Source organism: Prunus mume, linkage group LG4 (assembly GCF_029339155.1).
Source record: "Prunus mume cultivar Tortuosa linkage group LG4, ASM2933915v1, whole genome shotgun sequence".
NCBI lineage: Eukaryota > Viridiplantae > Streptophyta > Magnoliopsida > Rosales > Rosaceae > Prunus > Prunus mume.
In genome coordinates this window covers 8,736,075-8,752,776 of record NC_142701.1, presented here as the reverse complement: position 1 = coordinate 8,752,776, position 16,702 = coordinate 8,736,075, and the positions used below count along the sequence as shown (strand labels likewise).

Sequence of the window (16,702 nt, the reverse complement as noted above, 5' to 3'; positions counted from 1 at the left end):
AGTTGGAGAACGAATCGGACGGCTACATCGAACGGATGGGGAGTGGAATAGCATTAGAACAATAAATCTCGAAACGAGTGTTGGACAAAGACAAACGACATGTTCAATGGGCCCATATGCTGAATCAGAAAGGTGTTCAGTGATTTCAGGGCACATCCAGATGAACCTAACAGATGTAAATAAAATCAGACAATCATCATTTCATTACTGATGCAATAGTAATCAGATTTCCAACCCCAGCAGAGCCACCAAAAACTGCAACGATTAAACTAAGGACAATTGCCGAGCTTAGTTTATTGAAGAAAAAGTATTACTTTGATCGTGGTATTTGCCTAGAGAGCACCAATGCAGAGTGGAGGAAGAGATTGTGCCTGTAACAAGTAGATAAAGTTTACAATGTGGAGCAGAAAGAATTAAACGAAATAAGTGAGAGAGAGAGAGAGAGAGAGAGAGAGATGAAGTGAGTTCAGTTAAAAATACTCAATAAAATTAGCTATTCATATAAACAGTATAGAGTACAGTAACCCATTCAGTCTATCACCCACTGCAGGTACCGTGGTGAATTATCTGCATCCCAAAGGAACACAAGATCAGATTTTCCACTTTTACTTGGATTTTGTTAGTACTGTGTGTCAGCTCCTGAGCTTGCCTATATCTTCTTTCTTTTTTCTTTCTCTTTTTGTGACCAACAGGGAGGAAAAATTCGAACTTCAAACATCTTCTTCCAACATTAGGAAGAGAAATACCACTAGATAAAGAGCTAGTTGGTGGCTATATCTTTTCTTTAACCCAAAAAAAAAATATGACAACTAGCACATCAAACTCACATCAGGAACAACAATTTGATCTGTATCTGTGTTCTCAATCAGCAGTGCATTTGAGAAGCTTCGGTTTCCAGTGCTTGCAATGAGCTGTGGCTGCTCAGAATTCGAACTCGTCACAGCCATCTTTTCCACCCTCTACTTTAGCACTGCTGAAAGACAAAAGCTTCTATTATAGTGAAGAAACCTCACATTACAGTTCACCGGTACTCAAATTACAATGAGAATCTGTCTACTCAAGACAGCACTTTCAAACTGGGATAACTTAACATAAAGTATTAATTACAAAGCTGGGATATGATGGGAACTACCCTCTATTTGGTGGTAAAAAGCTGAAAGAAAAGTAACCAACTTTTAATGAATTTCCAGGACAGGATTCTGCTGATGCCCAGTTGAAAATGAAAGAAAAAAGAATGGGTTATGCAACCAAAGCTCATTTGATGGAACAAAACTACAAATTTGGATCCCAAAAAATGATAAGCCGTTAATATTCAAATCCACCTTTCTTCAAATACTTTGTGGGCAACCAAATATAGCTAAATAGAGAAAAATGGAAAACCAAGCACAACTGAGTAGGCATATTGAGAAGGCTACACAAACCGGGACTGAAGTCTTTTTTCCAGAGAACGAACAGACACAACAGTTCACATCACATACAGCAGAACCCTGATGGCCTCAACTTACACAAACAGAAACTCAACTCTTTCTCTCTCTCTCCCTCTCTATGTCTGTGAGAAAATGGAGTCAGTTGTTGAATGGCTCTTCCCCTCGAGTGCTCTTCTTAAAGAACGCAAGCTAGTAGCTACACTATCTCTATCACGCATAGTCAGAAAGACACGTTCTCTTTTAACAAACACTGTTTTGTTTGTTTGTTTCCGATCGCACCAAAAAGAGTGAAGTACGTGTGTGTCTCTTTCGTTCCCAAGTTTCTTTACTTTATGCTACTATTTCGATTTTTATTATCTATATATATAAAACAAAAAACAGAAAATGATTAAACATTCAAAATACCAGAAAATATCATTCGTTAATTCAAATATTAAGAATTGAAATTATTAATTAAATGAGGGTAATATGATAAAACAAAATCAGATAATAGGTCCTACTTTTATGAAACACTAGCTCTTTGACACATGCTCACGCATTTGCCAATTGGTTTTATTTTTTATTTTTTATTTTATTTTTAGAATTAAGAATAGATAACATGGGTAGTTATGTTCTATAAAATTATGACCTATTATCTTATTTTGTTTTTATTTTAATTTTTTTAAATATGAAAAAAATATAAATTTACAATATTATCCTCATTTAATTAATAATTTCAATTCTTAATGTTTGAATTAACTAAGGGCATTTTCGGGTATTTTGAATGTTTCACCATTCTCTACCTTTTGCTTTATATATATAGATAACTACCTAAATTATCTTTTCTTAATTCTAAAAATAAAAAAATAAAAAAATAAAAAAGAAAACCAATTGGCACATGCATGTGCCAAGGGGCTAGTCTCCAAAAAATGATTAAAAAATAATTCTCATAAAGAAATTCTCTAACTTTTTTCTTTTTCGCACCAACTAATTAACAGTGTATTCAATAATGGTTTTAATGAATCTTAAAGAAGCTTATTTGAGGGGTATTCCATGTGAATGTGTATCCAATTGAAGTTTTAGGTGTATTTAATCGTGACTTGTATAAACCATATAAAATTCAAGTGTATTAAAAAAGTTATTGACTTTGAAGGAAATACATTGTGAATTTTAGGCCATAACAATTCCAACTTTCCTTATCGACTTGGTGGATTTCTAAGACTCTTTTTTTAGGCCAAACTTAATAAAAGTCTAATTTGATGACTAATTCATGCACTCCTTTGTCAAATAAAATTTTCTTAAAGTAAACTCCAGATGACATTGAATTACCCCACAAATGAGGTAACCTTTGAATATTTATACTTAGAAGTTTAACCTAAGACATCTCATACCAACTCTTTTATACCTCTAAAAAATCATGTGAATTTGTACCTTCCTACCCTAGTAGTATTTATACTTACAAAAAAAATTAATTAATTTCTCTCTTGCACTTTGGTAAAAGAAAGAAAAAGTTTTAGTCGTGACGTGAAGTGAAGGTAAGAAAGGAAAATAAATGAGACGATTGTGAGAGACAAAACAAGTAGCGCAAGCAAAGAAATCCTCATAAAAGTGATAGCTTAATCTATTCCTCTGTATATTATGAGTTGCTTTCTACTAGCCAAATTTGTTTGTGATGATCTTAACATGATAGTGGCTGAATTATGGTGGAATGATACCAACAACAAGAAGAAAATCCATTGGCTAGCTTGGGATAAGCTTTGTAGACCCAAAATTGAAGAAGGCTTGGGTTTCCCAAATTTATATGCCAGGCACGTTTGACACCTCTACTTGGAATGTCCCAAGACTACGTGGTCTATGTTCACCTAAAGAAGTTGAGCTTATCCGTGCCATTCCTCTAAGTAATTGAAGAACCCAAGATGTTTTGATTTGGCACTACGATTAAAAAAAGGGAGGTTGTTTTATTGCCAAGAGTGGTTACCACGTGGCCATGCTCACCCCAGCCACTCATGTCAAATCCACCTCTACCACCCACTTTATGAAGATGTTGTTGGTCCTTTTTTCCGTCCTTCGTTCCTTTTCGTCGTCTATGGGGATGGCTCTGCTCTGAAGAGCGAAGAGGATTGTGGGATCAACACCACTGCCCCAATCGGATGGTGTCTCTTGGCTCGCAAAGAGGACTCCTTCAATTTCCGAACAAAATTGAAAGTTGAATCAGTTTGCCAAAAGCGGACAAGCCCAGTCAAGGCCTTATCTATCAACTTTTTCTCAGTACTGATCCTTGTTGTTGCGTAGGCGTGCCACTATTGAGTATATAACCAGCCCAATAGATCTGGTATGGATGTTTGTGAATGACTAATGCTGAAGGAATTCACGTCTTTTTTCTAGACTTCTTACCAAGCCATTGTGCTCCAGGGGGGTACTGGCCTAGATTGATTCTTTTTTATACCTCAATTAAGAGGACTTCGATATTCTTTCCTTCGTGAACATCGACCTGATAAGTATGAGCAGTACATGTATAGGTAAGAGAAAAAGACCGAGTTCGTGGTTAGCAATACCCTGCCTAGGTTTTATTAACCTGCTTCAATATTTTCTCGTTCTCAGCTGAATTAACAGTTAATTCCGACCCAAGGGTGCAATTTCGGGCCCAACTCAACTTCCTATCCCTTTTTCTTTTACTGTTTCTTTCGGGCCCCTGTTCCATTTTGGGCCCGAATGCTAGATTTTCTGGGCTTTCAAAACTAGGGGGCAAGGGCGGGAATCCACTTTTATGTATTAGAATAATCCGTGATCCATTTTTAGATAATTAAGTGAATTTTACATGTACAGATCCTTCTGTAAATTATATTTATTCTTAGTTCAAATTAAATAATAGAAGATTCTTTAATTAATTCGCCAATTATCCTTGAATTCAGATTACAATGTAAAGAAAAAGATATCAGAGATTTCTCAATCCAGTCAAACGATTACATGAACTGAAACAAAATACTTCTTAAAAGAAAATCATACCATGGATATGGCAGAGCTACGAGAGATAAGCACAGGGGTTGTCAACTGGTTATCTAAAGAAAAAATAGGCAGATTGTTATCTTGAGAGTTTTTCAAGCATTTTTTGAGACATTGCGTCTGGTTTTGGAGAGACAGTCCCCATCTTCTGAAGTAGACTTTCTTTATTTATAGAGGTAGAGGGAGCCCATAATGATGGAAACTGCGATAAGACCTTTGGCTTGTGGTTCAAGGTCAGCTACTAGTTTGCTAATATTAACCAGTTCACAGAGGGGATGATGGAGGAATTTTGGCAGGAGCCGTTGGTTTTCTTTGTGGAGCTCTCTTGATTTGACTTCTTTGTACTTGAAAACCTGGCTGTCAATTTTGATCTTTTCTGGTTTTGGAGGCTTCAGTATGACTTGTTTTCTTGCTGGGAGATAAAGAGGTCAAGTTGTCATTAAATTTGATAATCCCCTTCGACCTCCCACGTGGGCTTAGAAAACACGCTTACCGATTTTTTAACTTGTAGTGGGAGATAAAGGCCTGAATCTTATGATTTGGGCCTTCTTATTGATTCACTCAAAGAGGCCCAGTTGGGAAAATGATGACCTCCTAAGAAAAGACAAATGCTAATGGGCCCAGCTTTATCTTTAATATATTCTCTTAAAACTTGAGACCATTTTTGGTTCGTTTACCAAAATTAGGGACAAACAGTTGTTATGGCCCCCATTTGAAAAGCCCAAGTCCCTGCGAAGGTGAGACTCTTTAGATGGCGAGTTTGACTTAATATCCTTTCCACTCATGCTAATTTGTGCTGGAAACACATTCTTATTGATCGGCAGTGCTTCTTTTTTGGAGGCGCCCACAAGTCCATCCTTCACATTCTATGTGATTGTCCCTACACCACTTGTGCCAAAACCTCATGCAAAGTCTGATGCCTTCCGTAGTAGACCACTCCCAGTTTCCACAGGACTAGGTTTTGTCTACTATAGAGGCCTTTAACTATCGAAATTGGCAACGGTCAAGATGCGTGGCTGATCCATGTGACACTCTCAGCTGGAAATGTAAAAACACCCACCCAAGTGTGACAGCTAAGCATACAAGATCACGCTTGGTGAAATTTTTGTAAGTAACTTTTAAACCAAGACAAGATCACCACCCACACCAAATCAAAAAGTGTTGCCCACCGACTACAGATCTACTTAAGCAGAATGTCGACGGAGCATGACTAGTAGACAAAGAGGTAGGGGGAGCCTGAATAGTGGTGCGTGACTCTCATGGGGCTTTTGTGGTAGGCCTTGTGGTCCAATTTGAAAATGTTTACTCAGATTTACAAGTGGAGGCACTAGCAGCCAGGGAAAGACTTGTTTTTGCGGTACAAAGGGGTTTAATAATATTTGTTTTGAGGGTGATTCTCTGCAGATCGTCTCCGCACTTGGGAAGTCAATCATGATTATGCTTAACATTTGAGTACCTTGGTTTTCTAGTTTGAGGAAACACCTAATTGAATCACTGATGTTCTTTTCGAGGATTGTAACTTATAGTTTTTACGAGTATGATTCTAAGGGGATTTTGGGGGGAGGAGGGGAGGGAGAGTGCTCTAACGGAGGCAAGGTTCCTTCTCCCGCTTGCAATTAAAAGGGTAGGCTATTTCGATAGTCCAACAACCATACGCCTATTGACCAGTGCATAATTATATATCATTTTGGACCCTTCTAACTTATGATTTGGTTATGTTTTTTTAATTAAACTTGTGCTTTTAATCTCTTTTGTCTTTGTCATTCAGTTAATTGAGATTTAGGTAGCAATGGTGGCTTTGGACAGGAAAAGGTGCAAAAATGTGCAAACTGAGCTTGAAATTTGTTTCGACCTTAAATTCTTCCTCCGACATATGGTTGGAAAGATGACATTCTAAACTTCAAGATGGATAGCTCAAAGTCATCAGTTGCTTAAGAGAAGCTCAATTCGTGAGCCTATGAAATTGCTTGTCATGCTGACCTAAGGATGAGCTGATTGTTGCTTGGTCATGATGAGTTATGAATAAGCTATGGTTTCTAGTGGGATTTGTTAGTGAAGTGTAGTAGCCAAATAAGAAAATAAACTGATTTTCAATTGCATTGGTGTGTTTGGTAAGGTTGGTGAAGTGGGTGTTGTAGGAGAAAGTCATACTCAATTCAAATTTCTCACTTCCTTCTCCCTATAAATACCACTTCCATTCCACACTAAAATGAACCACATCCTAGGATTCACACTCCCACAATTCATCCATCCTTCAGAAATCACCCTCAAACACTCTCACAACCCTAAACACTCCGACAATCAATCCAACGCTCTAAACAACCCAAAATCACCAAAACTGTCCCAGCAAGCCCCTCTTCCATTTCCCTGCGAATTTCCTCTCTCTCAGCCATCACCACTCACTCAAACTCATCTCAAATCACCTCCTTAACCTTCAAACTTCCTTCTAGATTTGGGGAAGCTCTTGGAGAAGCATTAGACGTGGAGAAGCTCTTGAAGATGCATTGGACATCACAAGAACTTTAGAAAATGGTTTTTCTACTCTTATTGCATCCATTATGTTTTCTCATTCATGTTTAAGTTTCTTTCCCATTTTGAGTAGCTAAATTCATAACTAGGGCTTCAATGTAAAGTAACATGAAATTCTGGGTTTATAAATTTCAAGTTTCAAGTTTGATTCATGATTCATACTCTTATTCATTATGCCTACTTGCCTAGATGCTAATTGGAATGCCTAGCTACCATTCAATGATTTGTGTATCTTAGTTGGAATTAAGAATAGACACCATATGCCTTAATTCGAATTGAACTATGAATAGGAAGAGTATGTACGGACATTCGACAACATGGATTAGATATATGATTGCTGTTTAAAACATTCTTCTATGCTTAATGGATTTCTAATGTTTAATTTAAGTTCGACAACAAGGACTTAATTAGAGAATTAAGAATACAAGTTTAGGACCATACACCGTGGCTTAATCATACTTTAGCTAGAATCAATCTTTGAATCTAAATTAGGCTTGTCACTTGAATCCTTATGACCTAGAATTGGATTGTTATGGTGAATCGAATGCCCTAGTCTTAAATCTGTTTTCCAACCCGTAAGACCACTCTTTGTTACACTTGTTTACTTGTTTTTGTTTGCAATTTCATTTTGTTCATTTGGTTTCATAATCACGAGCAATTTCATTTTGTTTCATTTGTTTTGAAACGCAATACCACTTTAAAATCAATTTTAGACTTAACTTCTTGTTTCTAGAATCGGATAATCTAAGAACATAATTAATATGAACTTCTCAGTTCTCGTGAGTATGACCTTGCACTTATCTTGCTATACTACTAATTGTCCCGTACAATTGCGAGTTAACACAACACCTATTTGGTGTAGAGACACTCACCTAATCCTCCAGGATACAACTTGATTTTTGTACTTGTTTCATTCATCTTCATCAATAAAAAAACTATTGCCTTCATGTAAAAAAAATGATGCTTTAGAGATTTATTAAATGCTAACCTTTATTTTTATTTTTATATGGAGAGGGATCATTTATGTTGAGTTAAAAAATGATTAAAGCATTTATGACTCTTTAAATTAGGGAGTAGAGTTGGAGTTGAAATTTTATAAAGAGCTCTTAAAATAACTTTATATATATATATATTTATTTATTTATTTATTTATTTATTTTTATTTTTTTACCAACGAGGTTTAACACTGTGGAAAAAGGTCTTAACTTGTAAACTAGAGGTCTCAAGTTCGAACCCCCATGGCCTCTTGGTTGTGTGTGTGTGGGAAAACTCATCCTTCTATAGTTTAGGCTATCACTTGTACTAAAAAAGACTTTATAATGTTTTTAGCTAAATTTTAACTAATAGAGATAACTAGGTTTTTTTGAAACGCTTTCAAACCCGAAACCAAAACCTAGCCTCCCTTCAGCGCTGCAACAAGCAGAGGATGTCGTTTATGCCTTTCCTCCCTTCTCCGCCTCCTCTCTTACCCGCTTTCCTCCTTCACCCTTTTCTTTTCTCCTCTTCCCTCTTCCCTTTTAACCTTTCTCTCTTTCTCTCTTTGAATTTCTAGGGGTTTTTTGTTTGTTGTCGCAAGTTTTTAGGTTGTAGCATTTTCTGTCGTATACCATGTCCCCACTTCGGCAGGAGCGACTACGATAGTGGTGGCAGGCCTTTAATTTTTTTTTTTCTTTTTAGGTATGCCTTCTTCCAAGTCTTAGTTGTGGGCTTGGGTTACCTTTTTTTGGGTGTGAACTGTGGTGTTGAATAAGCGCATCAACGCTTTTGAGTTTGATACTTGTTTGTGACCTTTATGTAGTATAGTTTTTTTTTTTTTGTAGTTTGCGTTGTGGGGTACTAGACTTGGTTTTTCCAAACAAACGTTTATTCCGAACTGTCCTTGGCCCTATGTGGCTTTGAGTAGAGGTATACTTCATGAGTTTGATGTTGTCAAGAAACCCTCTATATTGGTGTAACTCCTTTGTGGGTGGTGATTTTTATAGCTTTGTGTGGATAGTTGTAGTTGCTATTATATTTGTATTGCCCTCATGGTGTAATTTATGAATGCAATCTCTCTACCGTTTGATAAAAATAAAAAAATAAAAAAAATACTATATTTAAATATATATAAAAAATAGTAGCATGATTGTAGATGCTCTAATACAACTTTTAACAATGTAGAATTAATTAATATAGAAAAGTTGATATTGATCCAAATTCCTATTGAGGAGTTAGGTTTAATCCTCGAATTTGGTGACTTTGATCCAAGTCCTTTGACTTTCGTGCCACATAAAATTACATTCCTTTTTTTAATATTTTATGATGTAATTTTTTTTTAAATCATTTTTTGTTCCAATGTTACCCCTTATGATTTGAATTGGATAATAGTCATTTATGTTATATTGCCTATTGCCTACTGCATAGGTATATATATATATATATATATATGTTTTTTCATATTTTCGACAGTGTGTAATAGTATTTTATGTACCTTTTTTACCTACAATTTATTTTGTCTATTTTTTGTATCTGACTTATAGGTAGTCTTCTAATTTATGTTCCTAACTTATAGGTAACATGATTTATCACTAAGTATTTTTCACTAATAATAATACTATTTACCTGTATGTCAGGTACATAATTCAATGTGAGTGCTTGTATCGATTGGTATAATATGTGGGTCTTTACTTTTTATTGATTAAATTGTATTTTATCCATATATTAGGAATATTATCAAAGAAAGAATTTAAAATTTAAATTCTGGAATTCGATTACAAGGAAATAATACATTAAATTTAGATTTTCAATGTGTTTTCATTATTTACCTCAAAGGATAAACTTGACACAACAAAAAAAGTAATAAATGTCAAAGGACCTACATCTAAAATAAAAAACGCGAGGACTAAACCCAATGACAGCTAAACGTTTAGGACTTAGATCTAAGAAGCCCTAATTAATACAATATGTTACATGCTATTATTAATCATGTGAACTACATTGAAGCTTAAAATTATTAATCAACTAATAAGAATTATTTACACTAACACCTCTTAAGATTTTTGGTGTTTTCACAAAATCCCTTGACATTTTTGAAATTACACACTAACACCCATGAGGTCTCACATTGCTTTAAAAAAAAAAAACCCGTTTCATTAATTTTCCACCTAAAAATTGTTGATCATGTGAGTTCTAACTCTGAGTTGGGAGCTTTGATCAAGCATGTAAGTTGTAAGCAGATATTCGACCTCTCCGATTTTAATTCTACTAAATACAGTGTCCAATAATCACTATCTGGAGAAATTATTGGCCCTAATAATATATGAGGATGCTAATATCTTTCTGTTCTTTTGATAACTTTGAGAGAACAAAAATTAAAAATACAAATTTATAAATAAACCCAATCCTAAACATGTATTTATAAAAAAACTCAAGCACTATTTAAACATAGAAACACACCCAAAATCAACCACAAAGTCAACTTTTTGGGTGTGTTTATAAATGGGTTTTGAGTGTGTGTAATGATGGGTTTTGGGTGTGTTTATATGTTTAAATAGTGCTTTAAGTTTTTTTATAATTTCGACCCTCATTTTGGGTGTTTTAGTGAAACTCCCAATTAAAAATGGGTACTTAAACATGATCTAGGACTCAAGGCCCACCAAAAAAAAAAAGGCATGCAGTTGTATATAAACTTAAGTTTAGGCTGAAATTAAACTCAAGACAACTTAAATTTGGAACTTAAACTATTATAGTCACTGAATTTTTTTTCTTTTTTTTTAAAGTAATCAATTATTTCGAATGTCTTGTGCATTAGAATATAATTACTTATGACATGCATTATAGAAAGTTCCAAAATTCTTGCAGTAGAACTTACCCATATAGTTGATGACAGTTAAGCTATAAAAACAAAAGTAAAATTGTCTAAAATAACCTTTTTTCACAATTCTAAAATAGCCACTTCTTGCAATAAAGAGGCATAGGGACAATAAAGAGAAAACTATAGAGACAACAAAGAGACACTATATAGGACCGGGACTATTAGAGCATCCATAATGATGCTCTCTATCTCTTAGCTAAAATTTGGTTAAGAATATAAGAAAGCTATTGTAGGAGCTCTCTAAAAAATTTCAACTCCAACCATACTCCCTAATTTGGAGAGTCAAAAATGCTATAACTCTTTTTTAATTGGTTCATCTCTATTAAAAAAATAAAATAAAAAATGGTTAGCATTAAATAAAGGTTTGAAATACTCATTAAATAAAGCAGCATTAAATTATAGAGAGCCACTAGGAGTCCTTTTTCTTAGATAGTAAATATTTACCTCCATCTTGAACGGACTTACCCATACAGTTAATGACAGTTAAGATTTTCAACCTTTTTTAGTTCACACTCATTTTCTTCACCTTGCCAATTCCAAACAATGTCCTTAAGTGCAGGCCTCACGTCCTCCTCACAAAACTTGGTGTACTCAAGAGTGTCACCGGCCAATTTTGAGAACTTCACCACCTCCACTTCCGTTGCCACCTGAAACAACTCCGCCGACACTGCCAACTTCCCCTTCCTCCCCTCCTTTTTTCCTTGCAATTTCACCTTGAATTCCTTCTCACACACCACTCTAAAATTCAACCTCTCCGCCACCACCCGCAGCTTCGCCATGATCGCAGAGGCAGAGCACTTGGACGTGAACATCGACCCGGATTTCCTCTTGTCCTCGAACATGTTCGACAAGTCAAACCCGGATGACATGGACGATATGAATTCAAAAGCATTGAAAAATGGTGGAGATGATGATGAATATTTTGTAGTACTAGTAGTAATGCTACCAATTCTTGACCTACCCAAATTTCCAATTCTTTCATCCTTTTTGTTTTGATCGTTTTCAATGGAATTGGGAACCCCAATTGGCCTAGGAAAATTTGAACCCTTTTGAAACCAAGGATCCCTCATTATCTCCTGAAACGAAATTCTCTTTTCCGGGTCAACAACCAAAACCTTTTTTATCAACAACCTTGCCTCCCCTGAAATCCAAGGTGGAAATTCATACTCAGCTTTGAAAACCTCGAATTCGTATAAGTTCTCATCACATTCTCATCTAGAAATGGCAAGTAGCCAGCAAGAAAAACAAAGAGAACAACCCCACAAGACCATATGTCTGTCTTTGCTCCATCATACCCTTTTTTCCTCAAAATCTCAGGCGCCACATAAGCCGGCGTGCCACACTGGGTGTGAAGCATACCGTCGCTCCAATGATGCTCTGGTAACGCTGACAATCCGAAAGTACTTTCTAGCCACGTCTTCCTTGAGTTTCCCTTCGAATACCTTGTTGAACAATTCACCGCCCGTTACGTGCTCCATAACGAAGAAGATCTTGGTTTTCGTGGCCATAACTTCTTTTAATTCAACAATGTGGGGGTGGCGAACTAAGTGCATGATACAAATTTCGCGCTGTATTTGCTCCATGAGGCCTTCGTTTTCGATGTGGTCTTTGTTGATCACTTTGATGGCTACACTTTCATTTGTGATGAGGTTTCTTCCATGGTAGACTTTGGCAAAGGTGCCTAGTCCTAGAAGCCTTCCCATCTCATACTTGTCAAATAGAATGTTTCTTGGTGACTTGGGACACTGCTGTTGCCCTAACTCTTGTTCCTGCATATTTTCAAAACAAGAATTTCTTTTGGGAAGATGAGAAATTAAACAAATTTGAGAGGACTCAGTTTAGGCCAAGAAACATTCGGGCATGGTAGAGATGGCGAAGACCCAGGTCAGGAAAAAAGGAATTGATGATTTTCCTGGAAAACGGTGTGGGATGGAAAGAAAAAAAATATCTAGAATTTGAATTTGGAGAACATTTTGTTTATGGTGAAAATGGTCAAGACCCATTTTAGAAATGTACAATTTTACCTGGAAAAAAAAAAGGGGTTATTGTTGGAGATAATTGAGAACTTAGAAGGACTAAAGATGGCCATGGTCCTTCCCGGAAAAATTGTGCAACATGGTCGGAGATAATTGGGTGGTTGTTGTTGAATGATTACAAAGGGTGGTGGATGTGGACTGTGGACTATCGTTTAGGGTTTAGGGTGGAGAATTTGGTCTGAAAATAGGAAAATATTTAATAGTTGAAAATGCCAAAAATGGGCACAGAAAAACACATTGTAATAAGACCACACAAGTACTGCAGACACATATATAGTCAGTAGTATTATATGTGAATTATAAATACGCGTATATTGGTGTGAAAAGTGTATATTAGTGTCGAACTGTAATTTGCAAATAAAACGCGCATTTTCCTAATACTGTAATATAAAGTAGGACCGTATGCAAATGAAAAGTTTTATCCAGAATTTATATGAAGAAAATCCCATAATAGTAATTCCTGCATAAACTTACTTTCATGATGAAACATCCAGCTGCTAACTTTATATACAGTTTTCAATAAATAAATAAATAGAAAGAAACTTTATATGTGCACACAGGTGTTAGTTTAATAATATTCATTATTCTCGTATGAATCACAACCATCAGAAAAATCAGCATCATATTGAGAACGTGATATGCTTCACCAAGTACATTTTCGTGACCAATAAAGGCATATATGTTGTGAAACAGGTTTTTTTAAAGCATCCACACCAGCTTTTAACTCTATGGTTGTCACCATTGAAACAAATATCAAGATCAAAATATAAAATATTTGGTATTTTAGAAAAACAATTGCAATTTAAATTGAGATTGTGGAGGAAACTTAATGCCAACTGAAGGAGATTTGCTCACTTACTCGCTCACTTCTTCCGATGTTCAAACTAGATGTAAAAATTTCATTTTAATATAAAAAAGTTTATAGATGAAGGATTATCTTGTTTTATTTTTAATAAATCTTGACGGCACAAGAAGAATTTATTAATAGATGAACGAGAGATACACCTCTAGCTTCTATTCAAACTCTAAAAATTGAATAATGTGCTTCATGTTTCTAAAATGGCAACCGATCCTATTTCAGTTCATGAATTTTGATGGATCTGGTTTGTATGTGTGCAGGAAAAGACAAGGCTAGTGTTGTTTGAAGGATGTAGCAACCAACAACAATATTGGAGGAACATGTTAGTTCAGAGTCCAGTGTGGATCTACCTCCTACTGCACCACAGTGAAACGTACCACTCATAATGGTTACATTGTAGGTTCGAATCCTACTAAGCCTACCACCCCCTTCTCTGCACCTAATACAAGGCAATGGAAGTCCTCGCCACCCTGCAGATCTCAATCTAGCGATGGCACCTGGAACCAAGGTAAAATCAAGGTAAGCTGATCATTTGATTTCATGATTTATTTTGTTTGTTTATTACAATTTTGAATAGTACCATAGAATTAGAACATCCAACCTAAAGTATTAATTGACAATGTATGAAGAGACTCGGAACATCATATATCATTGGACAAAACTTTACTTTCCCAATGCGAAAAATCAACAACACACCCAAGGGAAGACGAAATTGGTGCGGGGAAATCTTTGCCAGATTATATTCAAGATTGTCCCTGTTGGACTCTATACAACCCAAAGAACAACTGCTAATAGTGGCGGGAGTAGTGCATCGGGCTGGCTTGTCAAAATAAGTGCATTACATTTTATAGACCTCCAAGACAAACCGAGAAATCAATTGATGGCCGATGGAAATTGTCATAACATTCCACTGCACATTCATAAAAGCATGTCATGTTAAACGTTTCAAGGCTTGGAGATGACGGTTTGATGGTTGATTTTAAGGGTGGGTTCGGTTTGGGTTGGACCGATTTTTGCCTCAAATTAGAACCGATCTGATACTATTCATCCAATTTGGTTCAGTTCGGTTTTAATATAAAAAAATTCAAAAATTGTCTGGTTCAGTTGAATCGATTTCGATCGGTTCTGTCATTCGGCTTTAAACCGGATTATAAAAATTATTTTTTAATACAATTCTCAACTGAAGTATTATTATTTTTCCTTGAAAATTAACAAATTATTCAATTTCATATAAAAATAAATATTAAAGTTAGAAAAGAGAGATTTTGAAATTAAACTTGGATAAATATTAGTTTTTTTTTTGTTGTTAAATTAAAAATATAGCATTAAATATAAATATATATTGAAATTATATATATTTTTAATTTGACCGGTTCAGTTCATCCCGGTTCGATTTTTGAAGACATGGAACCGGATCCAAAACTGGTCCAAACCAGCCCGGTTCGGTGTTTGACCAGTTGTTGACTTTTTGGTCAACTCAGTTTTTTTTCCAGTTTAGTTCGGTGCGGTTTGGCTCGGATTTCCGGTTCGCCGGTTTGAGTGCCCACCCCTAGTTGACTTCTCCATTGGCTTGCATGGAAAAATATTGCTACAAATATAATCTTCAATATCTTGTCTTCAACGCAAGTCTGCTTATCATAATTAATTAAAAAACTTTCTCTAGAAAGTTGGGTGCAAACTATCCAAGTTATCCTTGAGATATATGCTTATGATAAGGAAGCTTTTTCGAAGGATTTAAAACGAATGGTATTTTGTTTTAAGGAAAGAGCATACCTTATTTATGAAATAAGGAAGCTTTTTTTTAATTAGTTCGGGAACTTAAATTTGTTGTTATCATAAAATGTCCAAAAGGCTCGTAGCATTTGTTGTGTTTTTTTTCTGTCTCTTGGAAAATATTGGAGACTATGTATTAAAAGTTAATAATTTTTTTTATGAGAAGAATTAGAGTTTTAAAAGGTAGCTATCAAAACAGAACAGTCTCTTTGGAAAGAGTCAGATTCTGAAATTTACCATTTCATTAAAACATAAAGATGCCATGAACCAAGATTATTAGTTGAAGTACTTTTTTATTAGTAGGTAAATTTAAGTTGTTTGATTGCCCAATGTGATCATTACCTCTACATTCCTATTGCCTCAAAAATCAAGCATGGCAACTGAAGTGCAAAGCAAGTTAGGAAGTTAGAACTGTATGTGGGCCAAAAATTTATGGATGCAATAATAGCGGGCTCTAAGGGTTAAGAAAATTAGAGAAAGGTACTTCTTAAAGTGCCTCCACTTTTGAAGTAGTCAATATTGTCTCATTTGGGAGAATTTGTGTAAGGTTCCCGGTCTATAAGGTAACAATTAAGTTTAAGTAATCGCTTAGCGTCGTGTATAATATTCTCTATCTCTTTCCTCACGTGATCAAAGAATACGACCAAGGACGGTTTGGTGTAAATGATATGATTCATACTTCATAGTGGACAACTTGTCCTTAAACGGAATAAAGTTTGGGGGATGGCTTGATAGAACCAAGCAAAATCCAACCAACCTCAGATTAAAATGATGAGTTCTAAAACAGATATAAGCTCTTTCATGGGCTTTTTGAACTTTTAAAATGAGAGAAGGCACAACGCTTTTTTTTTTTTTTTTGGTCAATAAGGCACAACGCTTTAGGTTTCAACAAAAGTCCACATTTTATTTCAGTGGGCTGCTGGGTTTGTGACTGAAAATAATTAGTCCATCATCATTGGGCTGAAAAGACGTAAGAATTTTATCATATAGTGTATTTTATTTACAAACATACGATATAATTTTATTAGATCAACATGGAAAAAAACAAAACAAAAGACGACTTTAAAGGAGCCGTCTCATTATCAATATGGCATACATGAGTAAAAACTTTTCCAATAACTTGAGCCGACTCTAAATAAAATCGGGTCTAATAAAAGAAAAATGAGAAAGTCAAAAGCCCTGATTATCTTCCAGGCAATATATATAGACAGAGATAAGAGGAGCCATGTATATCAATCATTTT

General features: G+C 35.3%; 1 long non-coding RNA gene and 1 pseudogene across 1 annotated transcript; both read right to left on the bottom strand.

The window, feature by feature from the left end:
- Positions 1-365: 365 nt before the first annotated feature.
- On the bottom strand, positions 366-1,730 carry LOC148917849 (uncharacterized). Its single transcript, XR_016126248.1, has 2 exons — positions 1,422-1,730; positions 366-970 (listed from the first exon to the last, which is right to left on the bottom strand). It is a non-coding gene; the product is annotated as an uncharacterized LOC148917849 (long non-coding RNA).
- A 9,339-nt stretch (positions 1,731-11,069) lies between these two features.
- Positions 11,070-13,268, bottom strand: LOC103328200 (CBL-interacting serine/threonine-protein kinase 25 pseudogene; annotated as a pseudogene).
- Positions 13,269-16,702: the final 3,434 nt, after the last annotated feature.